The sequence below is a fragment of the Solanum dulcamara genome, chromosome 12 (genome assembly GCF_947179165.1).
Source record: "Solanum dulcamara chromosome 12, daSolDulc1.2, whole genome shotgun sequence".
NCBI classification, from domain to species: Eukaryota; Viridiplantae; Streptophyta; class Magnoliopsida; order Solanales; family Solanaceae; genus Solanum; species Solanum dulcamara.
In genome coordinates, this window is record NC_077248.1 from 47,297,290 (window position 1) to 47,314,925 (window position 17,636).

A 17,636-nucleotide genomic window follows, 5' to 3' on the forward strand; every position below is an offset into this window, starting at 1 on the left:
CCCACAATCCATATCGACACATTTTACTATGCGGTACTATTAGTGCTGGGGGTACAAACGCCCCATCACGGACCCTCTTTCGGTTGCTAGCCGATGTTGCAAGTTCCTTTCCTGGTCTGTGAGTTCCAGACATTGTTTCCTGCAAAAATACACCATTATAGTCAATTGCTAGGCCCCAAATCACAAGAGACCATGCCACACTTAGGCATTAGCACTCTTACACAAATAAAAAGGTAGTCAGACTTCCGTTCATCGTAATAATCATTTCAATTGCAAGCCCACACCATTTTTAAGTACATATTCCCTTTTTTATATTGACTCTACTTAAGAATTTCGAGTATATGACTTTGTAAATCTTCAATTACCCACTCAAAACATGTGTGTTACTCAATAATTCACATAACACAATATTTTCATTCCCATAACAGTGATTTCACTCATATCCCAAGTTAGTGTTTCAATTCAAACAACTATTGGTCATCATGGGTGCCATATAATAGGCTCAAAAACTTAATTTCTTTCCCCATGAACAATTGCAAACTAATTCTCAACTAACAACATGAAAATCTTTCAACTTACAACAACCCACATGGTTCTACCATGAAATGTTATGCAAGAAGGAGAGAAAAACAAGTTAGAAGCATACCTTAGTTGTTGAGAGAGATAAAACTTGCAAGAATCAAAGTAGAAGAGCAACTCCATATTACCTAAAACTTGCAAGAATCAAAGTAGAAGAGCAACTCCGTATTACAGATTTGGGAGAGAAAATTTGTTAGGGCTTGTGGGATAGGGAATTTTCAATCTATTTTCTTAGGGAATGGGGGATTTGGGGGTTAGCAAATTCCACAGCCTCCCCATTTTTTTGATTCTTATCCCTATTACTACAAAAATAAAATCAACTAAGTTCAAAATGAAAAACTACAAAAACAAAGAAGAAAATCCTAACAATAATACAAAATCACGGGTTGCTTCCTAACACTTGATTTAATGTCACGACATGACTCAGCTCATGGACCATTCATAATTGAGATCAATTACTTCTTGGTCACGATCATCATCATTTCCAAAGTAGTATTTCACTTTTTGTCCATTTACCAAGAATGTGGAGCTTTTGTTGGCATTCCATAATTCCACAACTCAATGCTTCATCATTTTAACCACCTCAAATGGTCCACTCCACTTAGATCTCAGCTTACCTAGGAATAACTTCAATCTGGAGTTGAAAAACAATACTTGCTAACCCAACTCAAAGACTCGAGAGAATATATGCTTATCATGCCAATGCTTCATCTTCTCTTAGTATAATTTGGTATTCTCATATGCGTGGAGCATAAACTCCTCTAACTCATGTAGCTGTCCAGCCTTTTCTTGCCAGCTAACTCTGGGTCAAAATTGATCTTTTTAATAGCCTAATATGCCTGATGTTCAAGCTCAGCTGGAAGATGATATGCTTTGCCAAACACCATTTGATAGGGAGAAGTCCCAATGGTTGTCTTATACACCATCCTATATGACCACAATACATTATCTATCTTTAGTGACCAATCCTTTCTCTATGCATTCACCATATTTTGCAAGATTTGCTTCACTTCTCTATTTGACACTTTAACTTATTCGCTTTTCTAAGGGTGGTATGCTGTAGCCACCTTATGATGGATCCCACACTTGGCCAACAAATTCTGCATAAGCTGATTTATAAAATGCTTCCATTTATCACTGATTATTGCTCGTGGAGTCCCAAATCGAGTGAAGATGTGCTTCTCTAATAACTTTAATACAACCTTGGAATCATTTGTAGGAAGATATACAACCTCAACCCACTTTGACACATAGTCCACTACAATAAGGATGTACTTATTACCATTGGAAGGCAAAAAAGGTTCTATGAAGTCGATCCCCCATTCATCAAATATCGCTACCTCCAATATGTTATTCAGCAGCATCTCATGCCTTCTTGAAATAGTCCCCATTCTCTGGAATTGATCACAACCTTTGAAATAAATTGAAGCATCTTTAAACAAAGTTGGCTAGAAGAAACCAGATTGGAGCACCTTATGGGTTGTGCGCTTTTCTCCGTGGTAACCACCATAAGCAGAAGAATGACAATTCTCTAGCACTTGCCTTACCGTATTTTCAAGAACACACCTTCTTACTACTCTATCTGTCCCTTGCTTGAACAATTATGGCTCATCCCATAAATAGAAGCATGCATCATAACTTATTTCTTTTTCTAATGAGTAGTTGCTCAAGGTGAGAACACCCCACTTACCAAAAGGTTTACAACATCCACGTACCATGGTAGTTCAACCACCTAAAAAAGCCAACAATTGCTCATTAGGGATCTCCTCACAAATTTTCCCATCATCATGTATATGCAAAGAAATATCCAACCTAGATAGGTGATCAACAATCTGGTTCTTCGTGCCTTTCTTGTCCTTTATTTCAAGGTCAAATTCTTAGAGTAAAAAAATCCATCTAATCAACCATGGCTTTGCATCCTTCTTGTTAGAAAGGTACCTAATAGCAACATAGTTAGTATAAGCAACAAGTTTAGTACCTACCAAGTATGACCTGAATTTCTTAAAGGCATAGACCAAGGCGAGCATCTCCTTTTCTATTACTGTGTAGTTTGCTTGTCCTGAATCTAGTGTCTTACTCAAATAATAAATGGAGTGAAACGCCTTCTCCTTCCTCTAGCATAGAAATTCCCCACACAACTACATTTCTTGCATCACACATCAACTCAAATGGTAGCTCTCAGTTAGGAGCAATAAGGATAGGAGCCTCTATAAGGTTCTTCTTCAATCCCCCAAATGCCCGGGCACATCTTTCATTAAATTAGAACTTCACCTTCTTCTCCAATAAACTGCATATAGATCTTCCAATCTTGGAGAGATCCTTGATGAATCTCCTATAGAAACCAGCATGGCCAAGGAAGCTCCTCAGTCCCTTTATAGAGACTGGGAGGTAACTTCTTAATCACTTCCACTTTTGTAGGATCAAATTCCAGCCCTTGCTTTGACACTTATCGCCAAGAAAAATTCCTTCTTTGACCAAGAACTGGAATTTCTCCTAGTTCAAAACCAAATTCATTTCCTCACATCATGCTAACACTTGATCCAGATTCTACAAGCACTAATCAAATGACTCCCCAAAGATAGAGAAATCATCTATGAAAATCTCTACAAAGTCCTGCACCATGTCATGAAAGATAGACATCATATATCTCCGAAAAGTTGCCGGAGAATTGCATAACCCAAATGGTATATGATTGAAGGAATATGTTCCATTGAAGGTGGTCTTCTCCTGATCCTCTAGAGCAATCAAAATCTAGTTGTATCCCGAATAACCATCCAGAAAACAATAGTAATCTTGCCCTTCCAACCTATCTAACATCTGATCAATAAATGGGATTGGATATTAATCTTTGTGAGTAGCGTCTTTCAACATCCTGTGTCCATGCAGATACTCCAACCAGTGACTGTCCTTATCAATATTAACTCATTGTTCACTACAGTCCTTCTTAGGTACACATTGCACTAGACTAACCCACTTTTTGCCTAAGATAGGGTACACAATACCTACATCTAACCACTTGATTACCTCTTTGCGAACCACATATTTCATCAATGGATTTAGCCGTCATTGGCGCTGCTCACTTGGCTTGTGCCCTTTCTCCATATATATATATATATATATATATTTTGTGCATGCACAATGCAGGGCTAATACCATGTATGTCTGACATTTGCTATCCAATCGCCTTCTTCCTTCTCCTCAATGTGGTTACCGCTGCTTCAGCCTGCACTTCAGACAATGCTACCAAAAGAATCACAAGTAAAGTATCATTCTCACCCAGCTAAACATACCTCAAATGGGAAGGAAGAGTTTTTAACTCTAGCTTGAATTCTTCTTCAATCGATGGCTTGGGTGGAGGACCCAGCAGTCTGTTCAATGGCTCTACAACATTTCTCTGAATGTTTATATTTGCCACATCCAAAATCTACAATAACTCCTTGGCTTTTACATCTCCATAAACATCTTTGCCTACCAACACTCTCTCAAAAGGGTTCTTTGATTCTGTGTATTTAGCTTCCATATCCTCATCAATAATTGTGATCACTGATAGCTCCTCATAAATCGTAGGCAGCTTCATTGCATTACATACATTGAACACCTCCACTTTATCATAAGCTCTCATTGTCAACCGACCAGCTGCATCATGTAAAAGAGTGTACGGAGGAGGAACAATATATCTATATTCTTAAATTATATTACTACTTACATCCTCATGTGGACTCTTCTCAATAGTGGCAACATTAGTAAAAGTATGGAGTTGGCCATCCAATTTTTGTTTCTCAAGTTGTTTTAAATGTACTTTTTCACCTTCAAACAATTTATTTTTTAAGTTATGAACGTTTAAAATAAACTCTCCAAAGTCTTGAATTAGCTCAGTCTTTTCATTAATAAACTAGAACCACATCCTTGAAAGTTTCTCAAAACAACCTTCATGCTCCTCTAATAATTTTCTGCATGGATCCATACTATCAAAAGAAAAAATATTATTAGAGTCATCACATTTAGGGTTCGAGGATGGGTTATGACATTGAGAACAATCTTTTCATTGTTTTTACAAATTGTTTTTACAAAAAAAATGAAATATATACAAAAAAAGAAAAAAAGAAACTTAAATAAATAAAAAGATAAAATATGACCTATAAAAATAATTAATTTCTAAGTCCCCGGCAATGGCGCAAAAAACCTTTGCATCCAAACGCACACACAAGTATACGTGGTCAACCAAGTAAATATGACTCTTTTTAGGAGTCGGATGTCGAACCCACAGAGACTTGTCAATTAACTATTTACTAAATAATATTAATTCTAATTATTTATTTAAGTGACGGATTTTAAAGATGAATTAAATTAACTAAACTAAAAATGAAAATAAAACAACTAGTGAACAATTAACCAAGAAAAGAACAGATTTTTACACAATTATCATGTTTAACTAATAATCATGTTTAGTATCACTTTTATCAACTTATTTCATTATCTAGTTGTTGATTCATGGGGTTAATAATATTGTCATAATTTTTCAAACTCTAATCGTGTACGATAATTAGCAGTCTAACTACGTCGTTCAGCAAGGATAAACATGAATCAACTTTGGAGAATTACGGTGTCTTCCCATATTTTAATCAAGAATGGTTTTAGGTATATCCCTATCCTATATACAAATCAATCTAATTTTTCGTTAAAGAAAGAACATGCTCCTTATATTCCACATTCTATCTCTCTATTCCTCCCCTGAGTTCAAGATAAGACAATATATTTATGTTAATGGAGGCTAAGTATCAAAATAATAAGCACAAGAATTTAAGAATAGCTAATATGATAACCAAATATGTCAAATCAAAATTTACTAAACAATCATGTTATTAATTACCATCAATCTAGAATGAGAAGTTAAACTTCACATAGACATGGAGTAATTACAACAAATTATTCAATGAAAAGATATAAAAATAAATAATAAAGGAGAAGGAAAGATGAAACCAATATTCTCCGGTCTTCACGGCAGCTCCTAGCTCTTCCTAGGTCAAAAGTTATGTAAAATCTAATTTTATGGAATATTTATAGATGTAGGAAAAAACACCAAATAAAATAACTTAGTTCAAAACAAATTGGGAAATCCAAAACCCGAAGGAATTTGGTTACTGCAAGAACGCTGTACGTCCAACCTCCTTCAATTCTCTCAAGGAATTCACTGCCTGCTATGTGGCAGGCCATGTCCACTTTTGTGCAACTTTGAAATTTAATAAAATATTATCTTTAATCTATTAAGCTGTCTGCTTGATTTTCTTCTGTGATCTTCTATTTTTAATTCATTTTGGATCCAATTTTTTTAATCTTCACATCAATTTAATTCTACAAATAAAATACACTATTTAGCATAATTCATAAAATTTATGCTAAAAAGGAACAAATAAAAATAATAAATGTGAGGCAAATAATGAAAAATATATGTTTTTTGCCTAATATCACTCATCAAGGAGGTGTATATTTCGAGGCTCATGACACATGTTGCACAAATAGAGGAGGAGAAGTTGAAAGAGAGGTCTAGAAGGGAATCCAAGAGGGTTCGAACCGATAGTGGAGGTAACATTTCATATGGTAAGCCCGACAATGTGTTACACCCCAGAAAATTTTGTGTTACTAAGGCTACAGATGGCTTAATGTGAGCTCGAGAAGGAGCAAATATTACAAGTATAGAGAATGAAATTCTACTGTAGTAGCATTAGGATAGCATGAGTATAATATTTGGAGTTCGTATAATATGATTGGAATGATATGTTAAAAGATATATATCCCTCATAACCGTGAGCTGAGGTGGGGCTCACATGATGGAATATTTATTAAAAAGACATATGATAATTTACATGGATAATACATATAAATTTAAACACAACTCAAGAAGGACCCTTGATCCAAATCCAAGTGTAAGCCCTCCAGAAGATGTTTTTAAGTTACTTTTCGGGTGATCTGACTTGGGGAGATCATAAACCCATCATTATTTGGAATTTGGGAAAACTTCTAAAATTAAAGTTGTATATAATTGGATTATGTTTCCAACCATAGGTCATGGGAATTTATTCGATATCGAAATCAAGAGATATGACTATTTTACTGAACAAAGGTGCTGGCCACAAATAAAGAGCCTGACACATGGTGGACACGTGGCGGGACCACTCCACCGCCCTTTATCACTGTAAGTAGGCTCAAAAGAGGTCATAAATAGTATGATAATTGTTATATTCCATAATTTTGTGCATTGGACTATTCGTGAGCTAATGGATTGTTATATTCCGTATTTTCATACGTCGAGTTATTCAAAAGAGAATCGACTCAAGTTAAAGACGGGATCGTTTTGGTACACGAAGTAGAAATCTTTAATTTCTAATTCTAATTTGAAGATATTAGTTGAGATTAAGAATTAATTAATCATGGTTGGATTATTAAGTAGAAATTTGGGATTAATTAAGATGAATTAAGCAAGTAGTGGAATAAAAAGTGGCATCCACTGCCACATGGCCAATTCCGATTGGGGCATGTTTTAGTAGACGAAAATAAGAATCTTTGGGAAGCAAAATGGTATTTAAGTTGACCATAAAAATCTGCTGCAAACATAAAAAATCTACAGCCCTCATTATTCTCCAACTCTAAAACATTCTTCACCAAGAGAGAAGCTCTTATCTTATCCAAGAGAGAGGCTCAGCCATGGTTGATTGAGAAGCTCCAAGTTTGGTGATTAAAAGTATTTTTTTTCAAGTGTTACAACCCTTTATAAGGTCCCTAGCAATGTGACTTTGACCAAAAAAAATCAGCACTAAAACGTTTTCCAACTCTAGATAATTCTTTGAAGAAAGAAGTGAGAAATGTGAAGAGAAATCGGCCAAGCATTGGCTTGAGGAAGAAATTAAGGGGTCAAGTGTGGTGATTCTTCAAGGTTATGGAAGGAAGGGGATATTTAGGGAAACTAAAATATTAATGAACCAAGCCTCAAGTTCCAAGCAAGTTGTGTCACTATAACCTAAGGTAAGATTTCATCTCTTTTTCCTCATCTCGGAGGCAATTTAAACTTTTATAAGTTGATGAATGTATGAAACTATGGTTGTTGATGTTGAGGTTTTGTTGAGACATGTTGAGGGCTGTTTTGGTATAGGAAATGATGAAATACTTTTGCTTAGTATTTTGATTGTTATCGTTATAGATTTTATGATGAGAATGAAGGTATTTAGTGGTAAAGTTGAAGCTAAACTTGTTGTGGGATGTTGTAAGAATTATATTGATGATAATGTAGTTTACTTGAATATGAAAAGGGTGATATAATTTTCTTTTGGCTTCTGCTATGTCTCACGAAAAGTTGATGAAAAGTTAGTATGAAATAAGGTATAAAAATAGTATGTGGTGTTCTTGGTGTATCCACAAGTATTTGCAAGGTGTTGAGTATCATCATGTTGTTAGTTAGGGGCTGTTTTGATAGGTTGTTGTTCTTGTGGAGCTTAGAAAATTAATGATATTTAAGAATATATATTGTGTTGTATGTTGGTTGGGCTGCTGTAGGGTTGTTTCAATGAACATTACGATTATTAATTATTAAAGATAACTTGAAAATGTAGTAGTTGTATGTGGATTTGGATTATTGTCGGATGTTATGTATGTGGGCAGCATTAACTTACAAATAATGTTATAATGAAGAGATTAACTTGTATTAAATGGAGTTGGAATCAAGAAAACTCCATGATTAGTGTTGATGTTGAAATGGATAAATTGGAGTTGCTTGGATTAGATTGGGTTGATTATCGCTATTGCTATTATTATCAAGGATTATGTGTTAAAAGTGAAGGGATTGTATATGTTAATATTAAATATCCATTTGGGCCGTATTGGGGTTGTTCTAAACTAAAATTGGTGGGTTAATATCGATTAATATGGCGGTTTTTACAGTGGCTTATTACAAAGAGAAAATGAAAGCATTCGACATGTCAAGTTGGAGATGTAATTGATTTAAGGATGCTTGTAATCTGTGGATGCTTGTGTTGAATTGAAGGATTAAGTGTAGTTATGATTATGCAATGTATGGTTAATTGTTGGGCTATTATAAATCATTTCCATAAGGTGTGGTGGCTGCAACCTATTAGGAATAATCCGATAGCATTATAGTTGTCATATTGATAGTTAACGAAACTCGAATGTTATGTAGGCTGTTCGGAATATTCTTGAATCTCGTTTTGGCTAATTTTAACAAGGTATTTTAATGTGTGATTGTTGATTTTGATCGGTGGTTGTATGACTGATTTGGAGATGAGAAAAGTGATCATTATAGGCGAGGTGCAGTCCAATATATTTTTCTAGAAATAACTTACTAACGACGAAGTACGTTTTATGCCTTTCCATAGCCTAACCATAGTTCTTAACGTATTAATATACATTGAGACCCAATGGGGCAGCATATACATGTTGTGTGTGGATAAACTCTAAAGGTATGTAAAGCTAACCTTTCTTTCTTTTGGCATGATCCATATGAAACAAAAGAAAGATGAATGTATAAATCCAAAGAAGCTCTTATTCTTAGATACACTAGGATGACTAATGTTCTTGATTCCTATAACTCATATTATTATATCTTGATACATATGTATGATTCCATCCATCCTAATTTGGTATAACTCATAGTTTGGTATAATTTATGATTCTTGTTCACCTCTTAATATTGCAACTCTTGGAATAATTGAGCCACCGCCCTCAAGTCTTCTATATGATTGGATAGTGATTGATATGAAAAGCTCTATTTTTTTAAAAAAGAAAGACTCTATAATGACTAATGTCTCTGACTTCATAAGTTATTTCACATTATATCAAAACATTTCTATGATTCCTGAGGCTCCCATTTTATATAGTTCATAATGATATATAAAGAGTACTTAATATGACTATCGCTTGAAACTCAAATGTTAGCTAGTCTACTTGTTCATCTAGTCTCAGATGATGATTTAATGGAATCTGATTACTCGCTTCTCTACTCGTGCATATTATTGTTATATCTTTCACCGAGTCTTGGGCCGGGTATGTATTCGTGCATAATTTTACTGCATTGTTCATCGAGTCCCTCACTAGAGGGTCGAGTACAGTATATATATATATATATATATATATATATATATATATATATATATATATATATATATGATATAATATGATATGATGACATGATGGTGTGATGATGGAGCCGAGCCCCATGATGGGCTGAATATGATATATGTATATGACAGATTCACCGAGTCCATAATGGGTCAAATATGATATATTATATAATAATGCATGATTTTATTTCATAAGGCACAGGTAAAATGATTTCTTGATTATTATACTTGTCTCCTGAATCTCTACTTCAGATATGACCTCCTTTATGGTATTTTATACTTTATATACTCAGTACATATGTTGTACTGACCTCGTCTCTTCGGGGGGAGATGGGGGGCTGTATTTTATGTCCGTAGGTACAGATACTCATTTCAGGGATCCGCCAACTTAGAATTTCCACTCAACTATTTTGGACTACTCCATTGTCCCGTAGCCCAGACTTTTGGTATTGACCCTTTTGATGTATATATTTGTTTATCCATGGGTACGGCGGAGCCCTATCCCGTCATATGTTACTGTTAATTCTCTTAGAGGTCTGTAGACATATATGTATGTTGTATATAGATTTAGTCCATCTATGTTAATGATTTATGTTTTGGGACTTTCCCATTCGTAGTTGCAGCCTTGTTGGCTTGCGTATGTATATGTATATTTTGGGAATATGGTATATAATAGAAGCCTTGTCAGCTTATGTATATGTATATACTGGGGCATTCCTATATGTAATGACAGCCTTATTGGCTTACGTACTATATTATCTTTGATGTTGCATCTCCTCAAAAGACAGGTTGCGTTATTATATAAATATGAGACAGTTTCGAGATGATATTCTATTTCCTTAAGTCTCATATCATGTTTAGTTGTTGATTGATTAAAGATAACATGTGCGTATACAAGTATCCAGTTAGGGAACTAGTCACGGCCCACGGGGTTGGGTCGTGACAGAAGTCATAACAGAAGTAGTATTAGAGAAGTTCATCCTCGGAGTGTCTATAGACCGTATCTAGTAGAGTCTTGTTTATCGGTATATTGTGCATCACATCTTTAAACACAGGGCTGCAGGACATTTAGGATACTACCTTTATTTCATATCTAAGATTGTGCGATAGAGCCGAGTCATAGAAAATGAAATCCTTCATACTAACCTTTGATTTCAACAGAAGGACGACATCGACAGAAGGAAGTGACTGACGATATTGGAAGTTAGAAAGCACGCACGTAAGCAAAGGAATGAAAGATATATGTCAGGTAAGGTATTGGAGTACGATTAAAATGTAAAGTTGATAATTGAAAGGAAAAGTAGACAAGAAAGTGTAGCAGGTGCAGTTCGAGTTGGACATACGAGGTAAGTCCATTATTTTCATACTATTATTAATATTGGGTGCCCTGTGTGGCTGTGATATAATATGATATGAATATATATATGTTGGCCTTGTGAGACATTGTTGGTATTTTTTGTGTACAGGTTTTGAGATAGCAAGAAGTACAGAGGAAACTCTGCCTAAATTTTCCCAGAAATAAAAAACAAAAAAAAAGCAAAATAAAGAGAAAATGGGACATAAGTTCATAATATGTCTTGAAGGTTGACACCGACAAGGTAAATTTATTATGTTGGAGTAAATAGTTAAGATATACCCTCCATGTCATCCGTAAGGGGCACCATTCTATCTTGGGAAATTTTAATTTTGGAAAAAGCCTATATGAGCAACAAAGTTTAGAATTCATTTGAATGGACCAAGATACTTTCCAGCCATAATGTTTCCTTAAAAGAAACTTATGTTGAAGGGCAAAAACATTCGGTAATTAAGTTTTACTTTTGTTGAAAAGTAAAAATTCATCAACAATTAGTTTGTGTACTAGATAATTCATTCACGACTCAAGAATAAACTTGAAGGTAAACCATGTGAATCAAGCACTAAGAAGTCCTATGGTGCTTATCGGATTCTAGTTTACTTCCGGTGGTGGTTGGAGAATGCTTCATGATAACATTTTATTAATTTTTAACCAACTAATTGGAGATGGAATTTGTGGAAGAAAAACCTAAATTTGTGAGCTATTAAGGATAGGATTGATCAGAAGGGGTGAAGGGTTGAGTACTCCTAGTCTAGGGAGTGTAATTAAAACATAGTAAGAAATGTGAATAAGGTTAAGAAGTGTTACATTATAGGATGGATTACGAACGAGATGTAATGTGAATACCATAAGGATTGCTATAGGAATGAGTAAAGCCTAACAAGGAGGTAACTAAATAATACGATGTGATTAGTGTGAAATGGAAAAGCAAATGTAGAACGAATACGAATGACTTACCAAGTTCTATAGATAAAGTTCAAAATAAAAGTCAAGTGGTAACAAAATGGATATGATTTTAAGTATGACGTTAGCGTTGGGTACACAACAAGGGTGAAAACGTATGAGGCATAAATGAGTATTGTGTATACGTGACTTCACCTCGAAAAATAGTGAGATACTTAAAGGATAAAGATTGTAGATTTGTGAAACAACTGATGCATTGTGAACTTATTAGAGGAACAAGTGATATCCGTTGGGATAAAGATAGTGTTATAAAAAAAAAGTTTGAAACACTTACCATTAGAATATAAGTGCTACCAAATAGAGAATCTGAAATGATTATAAGCACTTGCTAATCACTGATTGGAATGAGTGGAATGCGGCTTTGGATAAATTGCTACATTAATTATATTACTCGAGTACCAATGATCAAATGAGATTTTGTACTATATTGGGAGTTCTCTTCACCTCATGATTGTGTTAAGGTTTTGTACATGGGTAATCTAAGTTATAGATGATATAAAGGAAGACATGGATATGGTGCAATATACCAAATACATTGGAAAAGAATCATATGAATTTGAAAATTTGAAATCAGGGCATAGAGTAGAATATAAACAGATAATGATGTGGGTTCACCCTAAAGGGAAAAAACAGATGAGAGAAATACAAGTGTAAGATGAAATCAAATGACACTGCAATACGTTAATGTGAACAGTTAAATTTCAAATGAGATCCCATGCTAGAAAAGTTAGTAAGATTTGAGAGCCAGCAATAAATGGATAGAAGCCAAGATGATATTTGAGACGGTGCTGAGAATTATTAGTAAAAATGTTGGATAGTATGACATCAAAAGATGGATACTTAAAAAAGGACGAATACGACAAGAGATACTAACGAGTAACTTAAAGATATTACAAAGGATAGGAAGGCTATACTAGATTAGCTGTTAAGATATTGGCAATGAAGTTATTGGCTAATGATATTGTGACATACAAGTAACAAAGGAGAAAGGATAAGAAATCTCTCGTATGGTAGAATATGAGAAAATTAAATGGTAAGTAAAAGAAGGGAAACAAATATGACAAAATAGCCAGCAAGTGAGTGCTAGTACAATAAGATATGTAGAGCAGTATAAGCCAGGAGAAGGAAAGACTATGATTAGAATTGAACGCACTTGGTACAAATTATACAAAAATAGTTATGCAACCTATGAATATTGGTATGCTAAGGGTGAGATGAAGTGATTACTTGATAAAAAGAATAAGAATTCAGTAACAACAATATGATTGCAATATTTCAGATACATCAAGGAAAAGTATAAGATGGTTTGAGATGAAACTACAAAGATATAATTAGTAATGAGGGCAAAAGCCATAAGTGAGACTTGATATTAATGGAAAGAGGTAAGAGAAAATATAGGGTCTGCATAAAGATTAGCATGACAATGTTAAGGTATCTTATGGGCTAATTTAAACACCTACACATATTTGTGTAAATATTACAATCGGATGCGTGGCAGGAGAACTAAGAACAAATTTGAGTAAAGGGGCAATAGATGAGTTTGAGTCAAAAATAGAAAAATGACTCAAGATAATATGCCTAAAGTATTGCTAGTTAGGGTAAAGAAAATTACAAAATGATTTAATTGAGACAATCAGAGCAAGCGGGTTACTAGTTGCTGGATGACGGTAAGGTCATAATATGAAGGAACCCTAGCGCTAATTGATAGCCAACCCAAAAGATCAAGATCAAGAGGTAAAAGAAAATGATAGTTAAACACTTTCAAGAGAAAGTCAGAAAGTGATACATGATGCCGAAGATTCCAAAATATGGACTGCCGCAACAGAGTAAAGAAAGAATATTGGAGTACACAAATATTACCCCTTGTGAAATTTTGTTTTACTTGTAGAACCTGTGAAGGGTTCACAGGTTACTAGAGGTATGCAATACTCAAGGGATATTAAAGTATAAACCGATGAGGGGAGTCTACGCGTTATAAAAAGCTTATTTATAGATTAAGAGGTAAGATAGAAGAAACTATACCTTGAGGGGATAACTATAAGAGAAGCACAATAGGAGAAGCATAAGAAGAAAGTAAGATTTTAGTGGAAGAGCAATACAACTGACAATGAACTACGAAGTAAAGAGAAGAGTAAAGACAATGATGTAAAGTTATTACCTCGGGAAGCAATAAAAAAGAAGAAGTATTGCATGAATGACAATGTAAAGACTTGGAATGTGTTATAATGAACTAAAGCGAATCTACAAACGGAGGAGGTATGTGAAGGGCATAATTAACTAAGAGAATACTTGAAAAATATTGGGAATTCAGAATCAATTTAACATTTGAGGACGAATGTTCTAAAGGGGAGAAGGATGTTATACCCCAGAAAATTTTGTGTTACTAAGGCTACAGATGGATTAATATGAGCTCGAGGAGGAGAAAATATTACAAGTATAGAGAATGAAATTCTACTATAGTAGCATAAGGATATCATGAGTATAATATTTGGAGTTCGTACAATATGATTGAAATGATATGTTAAAAGATATATAGCCCTCATAACTGTTAGATGATGTGGGGACCACATGATGAGATATTTATAAAAAGGACATATGGTAAGTTATATGGATAATATATGTGAAGTTAAACACAACTCAAGAAGGATCCTTGATCCAAATCCAAGTGTAAGCCCTCTAAAGGATGTTTTTAAGTTATGTTTTTGGGCGATTTGACTTGGAGAGACCATAACCCCATCATTATTTGAGAATTTGGGAAAACTCCTAAAATAAAAGTTGTAGATAATTGGATTATCTTTCCAACCACAGATCGTTAGAATTTATTAAAGACAGAATCATTTTCGGACACGAAGTAGATATCTTTAATTCTTAATTCTAATTAGAATATATTAGTTGAGATTACGAATTAATTAACCATGGTTTGATTATTAAGTGGGAATTTGGGTATAATTAAGATGAATTAAGCTTGTAGTGGGATAAAAAGTGGCCTCCACTGCCACATGGCCAATTCCGATTGGTCCATGTTTTAGTAGGGGACAATAAGACTCCTTGGGCAGCAAAATGGTCTTTAAGTTGACCATAAAAATCTACTGCAAACATACAAATATCTGCATCCCTCATTATTCTCCCACTCTAGAACATTCTTCACCAAGAGAGAGGCTTGGCCATGGTTAATGGAGAAGCTCCAAGATTGATGATAAAAAGTAGTTTTCTTCAACTGTTTCAACCCTTTAGAAGGTCCCTAGCAATGTGACTTTGACCAGAAAACATCAGCACCAAAACGTTTTCCAACTCTAGATAATTCTTTGAAGAAAGAAGTGAGAAATGTGAAGAGAAATCGGCCAAGCATTGGCTTGAGGAAGAAATTAAGGGGTCAAGTGTGGTGATTCTTCAAGGTTATGGAAGGAAGGAGAGAGTCTTTAGGGAAACAAAAACATTGATGAACCAATCCTCAAGTTCCAAGTAAGTTGTGCCACTATAACCTAAGGTAAGATTTCATCTCTTTTTCCTCATCTTGGAGGCAATTCAAACTTTTATAATTTGATAAATATATGAAATTATGGGTGTTGATGTTGAGGTGTTGTTGATCCATGTTGGGGGCTATTTTTGTATAGGAAATGGAGAAATACTTTTGCTTAGTATTTTGATTGTTATCGTTATGGATTTTATGATGAGAATGAATGTATTTAGTGGTTAAAGTTAAAGCTAGACTTGTTGTGGATTGTTGTAAGAATTATATTGATGATAATGTAGTTTACTTGCATATGAAAAGGGTGATATAATTATCTTTTGGCTTCTTCTATGTCTCACCAAAAGTTGATGAAAAGTTAGTATGAAATAAGGTATAAAAATTGTATGTGGTGTTCTTGGTGTATCCACAAGTATTTACAAGGTGTCGAGTATCATCATGTTGTTAGTTAGGGGCTGTTTTGATAGGTTGTTGTTGTTTTTGTGGAGCTTGGAAAATTAATGATATTTAAGAATATATGTTGTGTTGTATGTTGGTTGGGCTGCTGTAGGGTTGTTTCAATGAATGTTATGATTATTAATTATTAAAGATAACTTGAAAATGTAGTAGTTGTATGTGGATTTAGATTGTTGTTGGATGTTATGAATGTGGCCAGCCTTAACTTACAAATAATGTTATAATGAAGAGATTAATTTGTATTAAATAAAATTGAAAGCAAGAAAACTCCATGATTAGTGTTGGTGTTGAAATGGATAAATTGAAGTTGCTTAAATTAGATTGGGTTGATTATCACTATTGCTATTATTATCAAGGATTATGTGTTAAAAGTGAAGGGATTGTATATGTTAATATTAAATCTCCATTTAAGCCGTATTGGGGCTATTCTCAACTAAAAATGGTGGATTAATATCGATTAATGTGGTAGTTTTTATTGTGGCTTATTACAAAATGAAAATGAAAGCATTTGACATGTCAAGTTGGAGTTGTAATTGATTTAAGGGCTGCTTGTAATATGTGGCTGCTTGTGTTGAATTGAAGGATTAAGTGTAGTTATGATTATGTATTGTATGGTTAATTATTGGGATGATATAAATCATTTCCGTAAGATATGGTGGCTGCAACCTATTAGGAATAATTCGATAGCATTGTAGTTGTCATGTTGATAATTAATGAAACTCGAATGTTATGTAGGCTGTTCGGAATATTCTTGAATCTCATTTTGGCTAATTTTAACAAGGTATTTTAATGTGTGATTGTTGATGTTGATCGGTGGTTGTATGACTGATTTGGAGATGAGAAAAGTGATCATTATAGGCGAGGTGCTGTCCAATATATTTTTCTAGAAATAACTTACTAACGACGAAGTACGTTTTATGCCTTTCCATAGCCTAACCATAGTTCTTAACATATTAATATAGGTTGAGACCCAATGGGGCAGCATATATATGTTATGTGTGGATAAATGCTAAAGGTATGTAAATCTAACCTTTCTTTCTTTTTACATGATCCATATGAAATAAATGGACGACGAATGTATAAATTCCAAAGAAGCTCTTATTCTTAGATACACTAGAATGGCTAAAGTTCTTGATTCCTATAACTCATATCATTATGTCTTGATACATTTGTATGATTCCAGCCATCCTAATTTGGTATAACTCATATTTCGGTATAATTCATGATTCTTGTTCACCTTTTAATGTTGGAACTCTTGGAATAATTGAGCTACCACCCTCAAGTCTTCTGTATGATTAGATAGTGATTGATATGAACAACTCCTATTTTTTTTTAAAAAGAAAGGCTCTATAATGACTAATGTCTCTGACTTCATAAGTTATTTCACATTATATCGATACATGTCTATGATTCCCGAGGCTCCCATTTTATATAGTTCATAATGATATATAAAGAGTACTTAATATGACTACCGCTTGACATTCGAATGTTAGCTAGTCTACTTATTCATCGAGTCTCAGATTATTATTTAATTGTATGTGGTTACTCACTACTCTACTCGTTCATACTATTGTTACTTCTTTCATCGAGTCCCAGGCTGGGTATATATTCATGCATAGTTTTACTGCATTTTTCACCAAGTCCGTCACTAGAGAGATGGGTATGGTATATATATATATATATATGA